The sequence below is a fragment of the Grammomys surdaster genome, unplaced genomic scaffold (genome assembly GCF_004785775.1).
Source record: "Grammomys surdaster isolate TR1022 unplaced genomic scaffold, NIH_TR_1.0 243, whole genome shotgun sequence".
Lineage (NCBI taxonomy): Eukaryota > Metazoa > Chordata > Mammalia > Rodentia > Muridae > Grammomys > Grammomys surdaster.
In genome coordinates this window covers 3,570,896-3,583,767 of record NW_021604688.1, presented here as the reverse complement: position 1 = coordinate 3,583,767, position 12,872 = coordinate 3,570,896, and the positions used below count along the sequence as shown (strand labels likewise).

General features: G+C 43.1%; 1 protein-coding gene across 5 annotated transcripts in view; it reads left to right on the top strand.

The window, feature by feature from the left end:
* Nol4 (nucleolar protein 4) overlaps window positions 1-12,872 on the top strand; it is a 348,181-nt gene that overhangs the window by 250,021 nt on the left and 85,288 nt on the right. The gene's annotated exons all lie outside the window — the stretch shown is intronic.

The following is a 12,872-nucleotide window of genomic DNA, read 5'->3' as shown; positions in this document are numbered from 1 at the left end:
ATGGAGAGAAATTTGAAGCAATCCCACTAAAATCAGGGACTAGACAAGGCTGCCCACTCTCTCCCTACCTATTCAATATACTACTGGAAGTCCTAGCCAGAGCAATTAGACAACAAAAGGAAGTCAAAGGGATACAAAAAGAAAAGGAAGAAGAAGTCAAAATATCACTATTTGCAGATGATTTGATAGTATACTTAAGTTAACCCAAAACTTCCACCAGAGAACTCCTAAACCTGATAAACAATTTCAGCAAAGTGGCTGGAAATAAAATTAATTCAAACAAATCAATAGCCTTCATCTACTCAAAGGATAAACAGGCTGAGAAAAAAAGTAGGGAAATGCTCTGACCTTCTTTCTTCTGCTCCTTCCCCCCCCTCCACATTACCCCCCCACCACACACACATGCTCATGGCTCCCCCACTCCCCTTCCAGTGTCTCTACTACCTTCTCTACTCTCCTCCTCATGCCCTGAATATATTCTATTCTATACTATATTGTTTCAGGTAAATATTTAAACCGTCACCCCCCACACCCCCATCGCCTGCCAGAAGCACTGGCCCTGGCACCCAGGAGACACCAGCATGGGAGATGGTTCTGCCAATCTACCATTCTATGTCCACAAAGCTTGGCTGAACCCCAGACAATACTCACCATCCACATGGTACTGGTAGAAATGAAACTCTAAAGCTTATTTATTATCCAAAGACTTTATATATTTATAAATGCTCAATTACCAATTTGCCCACAGAATTATAGTTGTTTCCCAATATCTAACCTTAAGATATAAATTGTTACCCAGGATGGTCCTTGTCCATGGCTCCTACATCTCTCCTCTCCTCCTCCTCCTCGCTCCTCCCCTTCCTTCTCCTCTTCCTCTCCTCCCCACTCCTCACTCCACCTACCTGTCATACAGCCCAATCACCGAGCTTTATTACAAATGCAGTGGGAAAATATCCTGCTACACTATATCATCATGTAGCTGGTCCCTTAGGGGGAAGGGATGCCTCAACATGGGCCCACAGACGTACCCCCTTCCCCCAAACCTAACTACACATCCACCAAACATATTCTGTCTCTCTTTATCTTTTTAAAAACACAACATCCCCAAACTCAAATACGGTGATTATAATACCCTGTCCCGCGCAACCTCCCGCCAGCAGGAAAGACGCGGCACACTCAGGATCCTTCTGCAGTATAAGCTTTAATGCATCTTGAGAGGGAGAGCATAAGCTTCACAAACGAGGAGGGACCCCAAGGGCCTAAAACCCTTCCCTTATATAGAAAGCTAAGCTCGCCTGGGACGTGGCAGTCTCTGATGGGCTCCTGTTGCCTCAGGCCACATGACGTGTTCCAACTGTCAGATTAATAAAGGCGGGAAAACCTTCCAGCGCATGCGCACAGACTTGTTAATGGCAATGATGTGATAAGGATAGCTTCCCACATCTGCCCCCTTTTTTATTTAAAAGTGATCCTAAGAAGAGGCCATAGAAAAGTGAAAGAGTTCAGGCCGGGCAGACACAAACCAATCAAAAGGAGAGAGGTCTAGATTTTCTCCTCCTCAATAAGTGAGGCAGGCCCGTGTCTCTACACTCACTTCGGGGTGCAATGGGAACTCGAGCCCTCCCGAGCTTAACGAGTGTGAGAACAACCATATCACAGTCCTCAAGGTGCAATGGGAACCCGAGCCCTTCTTGAGTCTGGATTTGGTTCCTGGGACAGATAGAGAGAAAGAATTAGGGAAGCCAAAATGCCCAACTCTTGTGCAATGGAGAAAAACTCCCAGAGGTGCCAGGGCCATTTGGCAGGGGGAGGAGATGGTATTACAGATTATGGCCTTGTCTTAACAGGTCTTTGGGGCGGTTGTTAATCATGGCTATCCAGTCCCTTAGTCCAGTGCTACAAGTGCCTGGGCAATCACCACCTTATCCTGTTGTCACTGTGACCTGAGCTTGCAAAGGAGCCACAACACGAGCGCCAGCCCACAGCAGAGCAAGGCTCCGAAAAGACCCACCCCCAACCATTCTTTAAAATAAGAGAATATTGAAGAGATCCATGTAGACAGTCCTTCGGTCAGGGACAAATCAAGTCTGGTAGAATTCACTTCTATAATCGCAAAGCGTAACTTCCGAAGCGTCTCTTCAAACTCTACAGTCCAATTCTGTAATAAAAACTGAGATAAAGTTTTAGAAAAATTTGCTGCTCTAGTATAATTTTCATATTGAATAGAGGTAACACAAAGTCCCGCCATTTTTTGTTCGCAGCCCAATTGGGCTAATTGCCACAACATGTCAATCTGTTCCTGAACGAGGTCAATGCGTTGATTCACTAGCATTAATCTTCCCAGGATTTGTGAGTTGGCAGAGACCTGTTCATCTAGTGCTGACGTGACCGAGGCAGACAGATGATTAATAGTGTCTACTGTCTGTACTGAAGAGGAAAGGGCCAAAGCAGAGGTGGTAACTGCGCCAGCCACAGCTGTTGTGGCAATGATGGCAACTATAATGGCAGAGATACCAAAATCTCTCTTCACTCTAAAAGTGCTTAAACTATTAGGTGCCTCAACCGGCACAGATACAAATCTAGGTAGCCAAATTACCAAAGCAAAAGGAAAGGCAGTAGCATTCCAGCAAAGTCTATAAAAACAAATTTTAGGAATACATCGTAGGGTATCTTTCCAAATAGTACTATCATTACTAACAAGCCAGATAAAAGGGGGCCAAACACATACTGGTGTGGGTTTAAAGGCCAACTCCCTAAAAGGAGACTAAGAAATGACTGAGGTCATCCAGGAAACACTTCTTGACCCTGTCTGTCCTTTCCAATCGTATTTTAACTGTCCTTTGGCAGCCTTGCCTCCATTAATCATAACCATGGAAGATAAATCTGTGCAGCTTCTGTTAATGCCACAAAGAAGCCATTGATCAAAGGGATTAGCAACCATGCTGTGGACTGGTTATAAATTTGGATATACTGACTGGTTTTATTAGGGGAGGGAATGATCATAAAACATAGGCTCCCCTTCAAAACATAACTATTGTTAGTTTCCACAGCGTTTTATTGGTCGCAAAAAAGCATGGAAACACCTGAGCATTATGCATCACTGGCATAGGAATAGGGAATGTATTCATTATGGCCCATCTCTGAACCCCCAAAATACTAGGAACCCAGAGATGGAGGATCCACAGCATCACTGGGTTGTTGGTCGCTGGCAGCATCTTGGTCCGGTTCTCCGACCTTCCTTGTTAATCTCTCTGGGATCCAAAATGGGCTTTCTTCATTCTGTGGGAAAACACAAACAGCTCCCCTGGATCTTATCAAAATAGGATCCGGTCCTTTCCATTTATTAGCCAGAACATCTTTCCATTTCACTAGATCCTTTGGTCGATCAGGTTCTGCGAAGTGGCGGTCAGCCGCTGTGCGACCATGATCATCTAAATTTAAAAAATTGAGAGTAAAGAGTGCCATAGATATGGCTACTCTGGGAACTGGGGGAAGAATGTCTTTCATTCCCCCTTTCTGTTTTAATAGATAAGTCTTCAAAGTACGATGTGCACGTTCGACAATGCCTTGTCCTTGTGGATTATAAGGTAGACCTGTCAGATGAGTAACCCCCATCTGCCTGCAAAACTGGGAAAACTTTTTGGACACATAAGCTGGTCCATTATCCGTTTTTAGAATCTTAGGTTGGCCCCAAGCACTCCATGCCTCAAGACAGTGTTGAATTACATGGGAAGCTTTTTCCCCCGTCAATGGTGTAGCTGACAGAACTCCAGAACAGGTATCAATGGAGACATGTAGATATTGTGACTTCCCAAAAGAAGGTATGTGAGTCACATCCATTTGCCAAATTTGTAACGGCTGTATGCCCCTGGGATTAATTCCCACATGAGGGACTGATAAGAATTCACAGCAATTCTGGCATTGCACAACAATATCTCTTGCCTCTTTTCTGGTGATAGAAAAACGGCGTCGTAGAGTCTCTGCCGTTACATGAAAAGTATTATGAAAATTCTTTGCCAGATCTAAGGGGGACAATAGGACCATAGCCATCACCCTTGTGGCCCTGTCTGCCAGCTCGTTGCCTCTGCTCATAGGTCCGGGGAGTCCAGAATGAGCCCGAATATGTGTAATAAACACTGGGGCTCTCCTTTGTAACAAAGCTTGTTGAATTTTCAAAAAGATGTCATGTACAGGGCTAGAAGATTTAATAACCCCCGCTACTTCTAGGAGATTCACTGCATTCACCACATAAGCAGAGTCAGAAACAATGTTAAGGGGACCTGGAAAAATCTCAAGAACCTCTAATACGACCATGCATTCAACCACTTGAGGAGATGTTATAGCATAATGTTTGGATACCACCTTGTCATCCACCACGTATGCCCCTATGCCAGTGGCAGATCCGTCAGTATAGACGACAAGCCCTCCTTTGATGGGGCCTGTAGAAGTAACTCTAGGAAATACAAGGGACTGTCTCGATGCAAATTGTAATATGGGATGTTTAGGATAATGATTATCAATTTTTCCTAGAAAGGTAGACACTAATATTGCCCAATCATCAGAAGAAGCGGCTAAAATTTGTATTTGGGCAGCTGTATAAGGCACAAAAAGTGTGGCTGGCTCAATTCCAAAATGAGTAATGGCTGCCTTAACACCCCTACATGCAAGTTGTGCAACCGCCCCTGGATACCAATCAATTCTTTTGTTTGGGGATATATTAGGGTGAATCCATAATAGGGGTCCCTGTTGCCACAAAACAGCCGTCGGTAGACTCGCTGTTTTTAAAATACATAGAGCAAAAGGTAAAGAGGGATCAATACGCTGAAGTTGTGCATCCTGTAATGCATCTTCGACTAATTGCAAAGCCTGACGGGCTGCAGGGGTAAAACTTCTGGGCGAAGAAATATGTGGGTCCCCTTCAAGAATGGCGAACAGAGGCTTAAGTTCTACTGTGGGGATCTTTAAAAGTGGCCTGATCCAATTTATATCTCCCAGCAGTTTTTGGAAATCATTAAGGGTGCGGAGGCAATCTCTGCGGATCTCAACCTTTTGAGGACGTATACAAGTGGGAAAGATAGATGTTCCTAGAAATTCTCCCGTACTAAACAGTTGCACCTTTTCTGTAGCTATTTGTAAACCCCATCGCCCTAACAGGTATGATAACTGTGGATAAACCCTCTTCAGAGTCTGAACCTCTTTATGAGCAATCAAAATATCATCCATATAATGAAGAATAAGAATGGCAGGAAATTGTTGTTGTAAAGGCTCTAAAGCAGCTTGCACAAAAGTCTGGCAGATGGTGGGGCTATTAGCCATTCCCTGAGGCAAAACCTTCCATTGAAACCGTTTATCTGGGCCAGCATGATTAATAGTAGGCAGTGTAAAGGCAAACCGAGGTCTATCTTGAACACACAGTGGAATGGAAAAAAAGCAGTCTTTAATGTCCACTATGAGAAGAGACCAGTCTTTTGGAAGAGCAGAAAGGACGGGGAGCCCTCTCTGCACTTGGCCCAGCAAATTCATCTGTTCATTAATTGCCCGGAGGTCGTGTAACAACCGCCATTTCCCAGATTTCTTCTTGATTGCAAAAATGGGTGTATTCCAAGGCGAAGTAGAAACTTCAATATGGCCAAGGGTCATCTGTTCTTTTATTAATTCTGTGATGGCCTCTAATTTTTCAGAGGATAGTGGCCATTGAGGAACCCACACCGGATCCTCTGTTTTCCAAGGTATGGGCAGGAATCCCTCAACGGCCCCTAGGAAAAACCCAGACCTTTTCTATCTTGTTTGTTGGAGGGTGAAATAAGTTTGACCCTTCCTTGCCTAAACTTGCCCAAACCACTTCCTTGTTCGTATCCCATTCTCGTCATCATTGCTTTAGCCTGTGAGGAATACGAGGTGATATGGGATGACTCTATAGGATATTCATTGGACAGGGTGAAGCCCATACCTTGTAAAATATCTCTTCCCCAAAGATTAACAGGAAGAGGGAGCACATAAGGAATAAATCTTCCTTTCCTACCATCAGGTGCCTCCCAATACAAAGCAGTAGAACTGATGGTAGGACTAGATTGATACCCTAGCCCCTGTAGGGAATGGGAGGACTCAGTAACAGGCCATGTTTTGGGCCACCATTGTGTGGATATAATACTTTTGTCCGCTCCGGTATCCATAATTCCCTCAAAGCTTTTTCCCTGTACCTTTAGGATTAATTTGGGTCTTGCATTTAATGATATCATCAGATAAGCAGAATCATTTCCTGAGGAGCCAATCTGTCTTGTGTCTGTTTCTGTCTCATCTTCCATACCTGGCATAAGCAATAATTGGGCAATACGATCACCCTTGCTGATGGAGAACACTCCTTTTGGGCTAGAGGCCAAGACTTGCAATTCAGTAGAATGTTGAGTGTCTACTATGCCTGGCAAGACTATCAAGCCCTGTAGTGTAAGTGACGCTCGGCCCAATATAAGTCCCAGGGCCCCAGGGGTTAACATTACAGGTTCAACTGGGACTGGCTGGACTCCCATCTGAGGGATTAATAGGAAATCGGAGGCGACGCGCAGGTCCAATCGGCATGGTCGCCCTGGGAGGACTCTGATCGTTCTCTCTCCTGAACTTCCTGGGTTTTGGTCCAACGGATCCCATATCTTTGAGGGCCCTGGGTCCGAGGGCCCGCCACTCCGTTTTTTTTGTCATCTAAAGGAGGGAGAAGCCGGCCCTTCATGTCTCTAATGGAACGGCATGAACTGGCCTTATGGTATCCTTTGCCACATCTGTCACAGAGCGAGGGAACACCTGGTTTCCTGTTAGCCGTGGGGCAATCTCTCTTAAAATGACCAGGCTTGCCACACCTATAACAGACCTTAAGATTAGTTTTATCAACTGGGTGTCTCTGTGACTGGAGAATGGCTGCCGCCAATCCGGCGTTAGTAAGTGGTCCACCAAGCTCTCGACAAACCCGCAGCCAGTCTTGTAACCCCTTATGTTTTCGTGGGGCAATGGCTGCACGACATTCTTGTGTGGCTTGCTCAAAGATTAATTGTTGAATCAGAGGCTCCATCGGACTAGTATCTCCAAAAATACGCCCCGCAGCCTCTGTCATTCTAGCCACATAGTCTGAGAAAGATTCTTGAGGCCCCTGAACTATCCTGGTAAGTTGTGTGTTGCCCTCTCCTTTCTTGGAGAGTGCCTTCCATGCCTTAATGGCTGTAGCTGCAACCTGAGCGTAGGCTCCCCAGTGGTAATGGGTTTGGTCGGCAGCATAGGCTCCCTGACCTGTCAACAAGTCCATTGTCCATTCCCTCGGTTCAGGAGTGAGAGCGACAGCGTTGGCGCGAGCCTGTATTTGTGCGGCTTCGTACCATAACGCCTTCCATTCCATGTATTGACCCATGCTGGGAAGGGCTGCTTGAACAATCACTTGCCAATCTGCGGGAGTTAAGGCATTGCTGGCAAGTCTATCTAATTGTACCAAAGTAAAATTGGCATTGGGCCCATATTTACGAACTGATTCGGCCAATTCTTTTAGTTGAGTAAAGTCTACAGGAGCGTACACTCGCCCTCCATTTTCTGTTTCAAAAACAGGGAAAGCTGTCCTGAGCTTCTTCCTGACTTTCTCTGAGAGCAGGGAATATCCCGAGTGAGGAGCGTATGGGGGAGGAGGAATTGAGGGGGCCGAGGGAACCGTTTTCTTAGGGGGCTTCCTCAGAGGCTTTCTAATTCTACGCTCATCAGGATGGTATCTCTCTGCCTCGTACTCTGCTGCTTCCTCGTCTAACTCCGCCTCCTCTGTAGAATCTAATGACTCCTCACTGGAGTCCCCAGAGGAACTCTCTGCACTGTCGATAGTCAGTGCCTCTAGGTTGGGGTAAAGCGAGCTTTTCCCATTAGGGGGTATCTCTCCTTTTTTAGGAGGGTTCTTTTCTTCAGCTGAAAGGTGTTCCTTTTCCTTTTGTTTCGGTACCTTTTTCCTACGCGCGCCCATCCTCTCACTGCGTTCGGTTTCTGACATGCTATCCTGAACATCTTCTAGCGTAGCCTGTCCTTTCCTTATGGCTATCTTACAGTTTTCATCTTGTAGGCAGTTCTTAATAAGTTTCCAGATCGCAACTGTGCCGTTACTCAAATCGTTGTCATCGCGGTGCCTTTCTAAGTCCTTTCCCAGTTTATTCCAAGAGGGGAGAGCCAAAGACCCAGAGACGGCAAACCAGGGGGCAACGCGATCCACCTCTTTTATGAAGTTCCTCAAAGTCCTGTTAGCAATTTTAATATCCCGCTGTTTGAGTACGGCCTCCAAAGTAGTGATTATTGACTGTGATGAACCCATGACGGCCGCGGCTTATCTACGTCCGCCTTAGTACCGTCTCAAAAGTGAAAGTAACAGCGGCCCAGCCCGCGGCTTATCTACGTCCGACTAACGGCCGGGAGTCAAGAGGAACTTTGTCCCACCTTTATCTACAGGAGGGAGAAAGAGACAAGACCAGTGTCACTGGCTATTTACTTCAGACTACTTTGCTACTAACAATGGCCACCGCGAAGACAGGGCAAAACAAGCACCATGAAAATGACAGCCAAGCACAACCCGAATATTTCAGGAATAGACATACCTCTCCGAACTCACCCCTGCAGTTCTGAATCCTCCTCTATCGAGGGGTCCTCCAAGGTGCTGACGATGGCAAGGTCAAGTGTCCGGGGTTTCTCGCACCAGTTGTCCCGCGCAACCTCCCGCCAGCAGGAAAGACGCGGCATACTCAGGATCCTTCTGCAGTATAAGCTTTAATGCATCTTGAGAGGGAGAGCATAAGCTTCACAAACGAGGAGGGACCCCAAGGGCCTAAAACCCTTCCCTTATATAGAAAGCTAAGCTCGCCTGGGACGTGGCAGTCTCTGATGGGCTCCTGTTGCCTCAGGCCACATGACGTGTTCCAACTGTCAGATTAATAAAGGCGGGAAAACCTTCCAGCGCATGCGCACAGACTTGTTAATGGCAATGATGTGATAAGGATAGCTTCCCACAATACCCCATATTTGTTTACTTGATTTTTTTCTTAGTGTTTCTATGGGATCTTAAAACCAAAATGCAGGCACCCATTACATCTCACCCTCAATACTTCTACCTGAACTACCAACAAATACAGATATTTATACTTTTTTTATGCAAATATTAAGGCTTTACAGCTTCCAAAACTAATGATTTCCTTTTGATCTATACCTCATCCATAATAAAATATTCTTATTTTTCAAAAAATTGATGTCATTTCTGGATTGAATTTATTTGATCATGATACAAGCCTGAGCATCTGCTCTGCTCCCTCTACCCTATCTTCAATTTCATTCTCTAACATCTCCCATTTCGATATTTCTAGAACAGTGCTACACACTGTCCTTTATCGTGGATTTCTCTCTGTGTGCTTTCTCTTATTTTAATTAACTCATTCTACCAGTAGCCATAATTTGTGCAAGGGAAAAGTAGCTTTGATGAATGGTTCTGGAACTGGCATTCACCTGAGACACCTATAGCAGTCATGTTTAAACACACACTTTAGAGCTCAGCTGTATCTTATGTAATTCAGTCATTTTCTGAGGTGGGAGCTGAGCAATTGTGTATCTCACAGTTTTCCTATGATGCTGCTGCAGCTAGTCCAACAGACATACTTTGAAAACCAGTGTTTCTCAATTGAGGTTATGTGTTTACTGTATTGAACAGTTAGTTGCTTGGTAGACCTAATTTTTTTCAGTCTTGTTGGGTGTTTTATTGTGTGTTTTATCCAATGATACTTACCTTTCAGTGATATTTGAGTGACTTTCAGTGATTCTGAGACTTCAAGGTGATTATGTAATAATTGCTTAACTTTTAGATCAATACTTACAGCTTTTAAAACATGTTGAAACATGAACTTAAATTATCTGTATCAGTCCAAAGTAAAATAATTACTCGCTGGGTTAGCATTTTCTATACTTGTACTGTATGCTGAGCATTGTTCAAGGATATAAAGATGTAAGAGGCATTCTGTGTAAATGACTTTGTTCTGATGTAACTCCTTATCTGTGTGGAAAAGAGCCACTGTGCTGGGGGGTCATCCCCAGCTGTTCTTTCTTGTTAGTTCTTCTTGAGGAAGCAGAGGGGGAAGAGAGTTGGTGGGGCTAAGACTTGGTCTTAGGAGCTACTTAGGAAATATTTAGGATTGTTGTTTAATAATAAAACATTTACTTGTCTTAAATCTAAGTCACTTTTCTGCTGTAACTGACCTGCCTGAGTCCCTTTGAGACAAGAACTGTTCAGTACCTCATCATAAATCAGTGGTGGATTAAGTAAAATAGCCTTTGTTCTATCTACTCAGGAACTACATGGCTCTTACAGGAAGAAAAAGGGACATAGTAAAAAGTGATTTTAGCCTTTACTTCTAAGTGCTTTGGTTCTCCAAAAAGTTTCTACAAAAGTTGTCCTCAAAAAAGCTGTCTCTAAAACATCATCTCTACTCTTTTCTTCTAATGTCATTCTTTCCACCTGCTCTCATGTCATAATAATACCCTTACTCTCAATATCGTTACTCCCAATGCTGTGCCTTTACTTCTAAGTTCTTCTTGTGTTCAGTTCTGCTTTCAAACAGTTTCCTTCTCTCTTTTTCCTCAGCACTTATTCATTGTTCAGACTACATGATCAGATGGTTAAAAGTTAGCCGCAAGTTTACACATAATGTGTTCTTAGTTGCAGATGCCTGCTTGCTACCTCAGAAGCAATTAGCAAGTGACAGGTGAGACTGACAGAGTTCTCATTACAGTTTTGATTATCAGAGAGGATTTAATAGCAATCTTATTATAAAAGAGCTTGATAATTACTAATATAATTTTAGGAATTGTTGTAGGGTGATCATTAAGAATTATTAATAAGTCATCTATTTTTCTATATAGCATCACTATAAGACAGTATATCTTCATTGTTCTGCAGAAATCAGCTCAAAATGATACGCTAATACCTAATGATGGTTAGATATATTTAATAATAACAGGAAAAGCATATTAATAGCAGGAATCTTTCCTAAAATGAAATTCTCCTCAGCCTTGCCTGAATGAGCAAATCTGTCATAAATTTTAATCCATCTCAGGAAGATCACCTGCTAGTTTTTAGCTTCTCTTTCATGGCTCCTGGAACCACTGTCATAGCTAGGTTTTTGTCACTTTGACATACCTGGAAGACAGAACCTTAACTAAAGATTTGCCTCCATCTGATTAACCCTTGGGAATGTCTTTGAGGAATTTTGTTGTTGTTGTTGTTTAGTCATTGATGTAGAAGTGGCCACTGTGGACTATGTTATTCCAAGACAGGTAGCCCTGTGCTGCGTAAGAATGTAGGCTGAGCAAGCCAGTACGTGATATCCTCCATGGTCTGAATTTTATTTCTGTCTCTAGATTTTTATCTTAAGCCTCCTGTCTTGGCATCCCTGGAGATAGACTTTAACCTGAAGGCCAGATAGACCCTTTCTTCTCAGGCTGCTTTGAATCATGGTGATATTCATAGCACATAGATAAAACTACAGCAGTCACATTGTTGATTTGCAGAATGATCAGTACTCTATCAGGGTCATGTATGGCACATCATGGCACTGTAGGTATCTGGCACTTAATTCTAATATTCTTCCTTATGTAGACATTTCTTGATTTCTCAGTTTTTTTCTTTGGTTGTGTATCAGAGAATGCAGATATAACTGTATCTCACCCCAAGCACAAGGGCATTGTCGTCCTACTTGCTCTGGGCTTTTGCTATAATGGGAGCAAAGAGACCAACAACACAATGGGCATGTTTCAAAGTCCAGCCCTAGTGACACTATGAGAGCAGGGTATCTTGCCACAGCGAAGTGCAAATGTGTGCTCAGAAAGTCTTTGCTGACTGGAGCCATACACACGGCAAAACAACAGACTGTACCTAAAGCTGTGATCTTCCCATATCCACTTAAACTAACATCTTTATTTTGAGAAAACCAGGTACATCTCTTTTCTTGAATTGCATTTCTTAATAAATTTTGATTTTTATACCTTCATTTAAACTTTTTATATTTTTCTCTGAAGTAGTAACATAGTTTTTGAAATTGAAGTTTTATGAAGCAAATGGCTGTCATATTTTTGAGTTATTTGGGGATCTGTAGTAATTTTTACTGCATCAGTCCATGAGGCCAGTCCAGTTCACTTACATCCTCATTGCATGAAATGGAATAGTTCTGTAAAAGGAAGGAAAGTACCAACAAATTTAAATAACAATATTAGGAAACTATATCTTAGGTGCTGTAAAGAAAGAAAGACAGAGGGGATATTTGTCGTGATCTGGTCTGAAGGAAAATGAAGATTAATATATATACAGTAGGTTTTGTGAGAGTTCATGCTTTCAACACTGAAATCAACAGAATATGAGATCTCAGAATATAGTGGATTTCATCTGATTTGCCATATCTGATAGATCCTCCACAAAGAGAGGCAAGAATATATATTCCAAGAATAGAATTCTGAGCCTTCAGAGATTTGTTTTGCTATTATCAGGCCACACAGTTCATCAAGCTTTAAGGCCACTCTACATATTTAAGTCTGGAGGCTTGGGCTTGGTCTCAAGTGCCTAGTGCTGTACTTCCTTCCCCACTTCAAGTGTGTAATGCAGACAACTAAGACTTCATGCTTTGTACTATATGTAGAAAAGATGAATTTGCTGAATTATTTGATTCAGGCAAACACATTATAACATTTTTCAAATCTTGCACAGTGCCACCTAAAACATATTATCCTTAATATATTTAAGGAGAAACCTTTCAAACTTATTGAACCTAACTTTTATTATATTAGGTAATATAATATTGCTAATAATTCAAACTGCAAAAAGTGTCCAT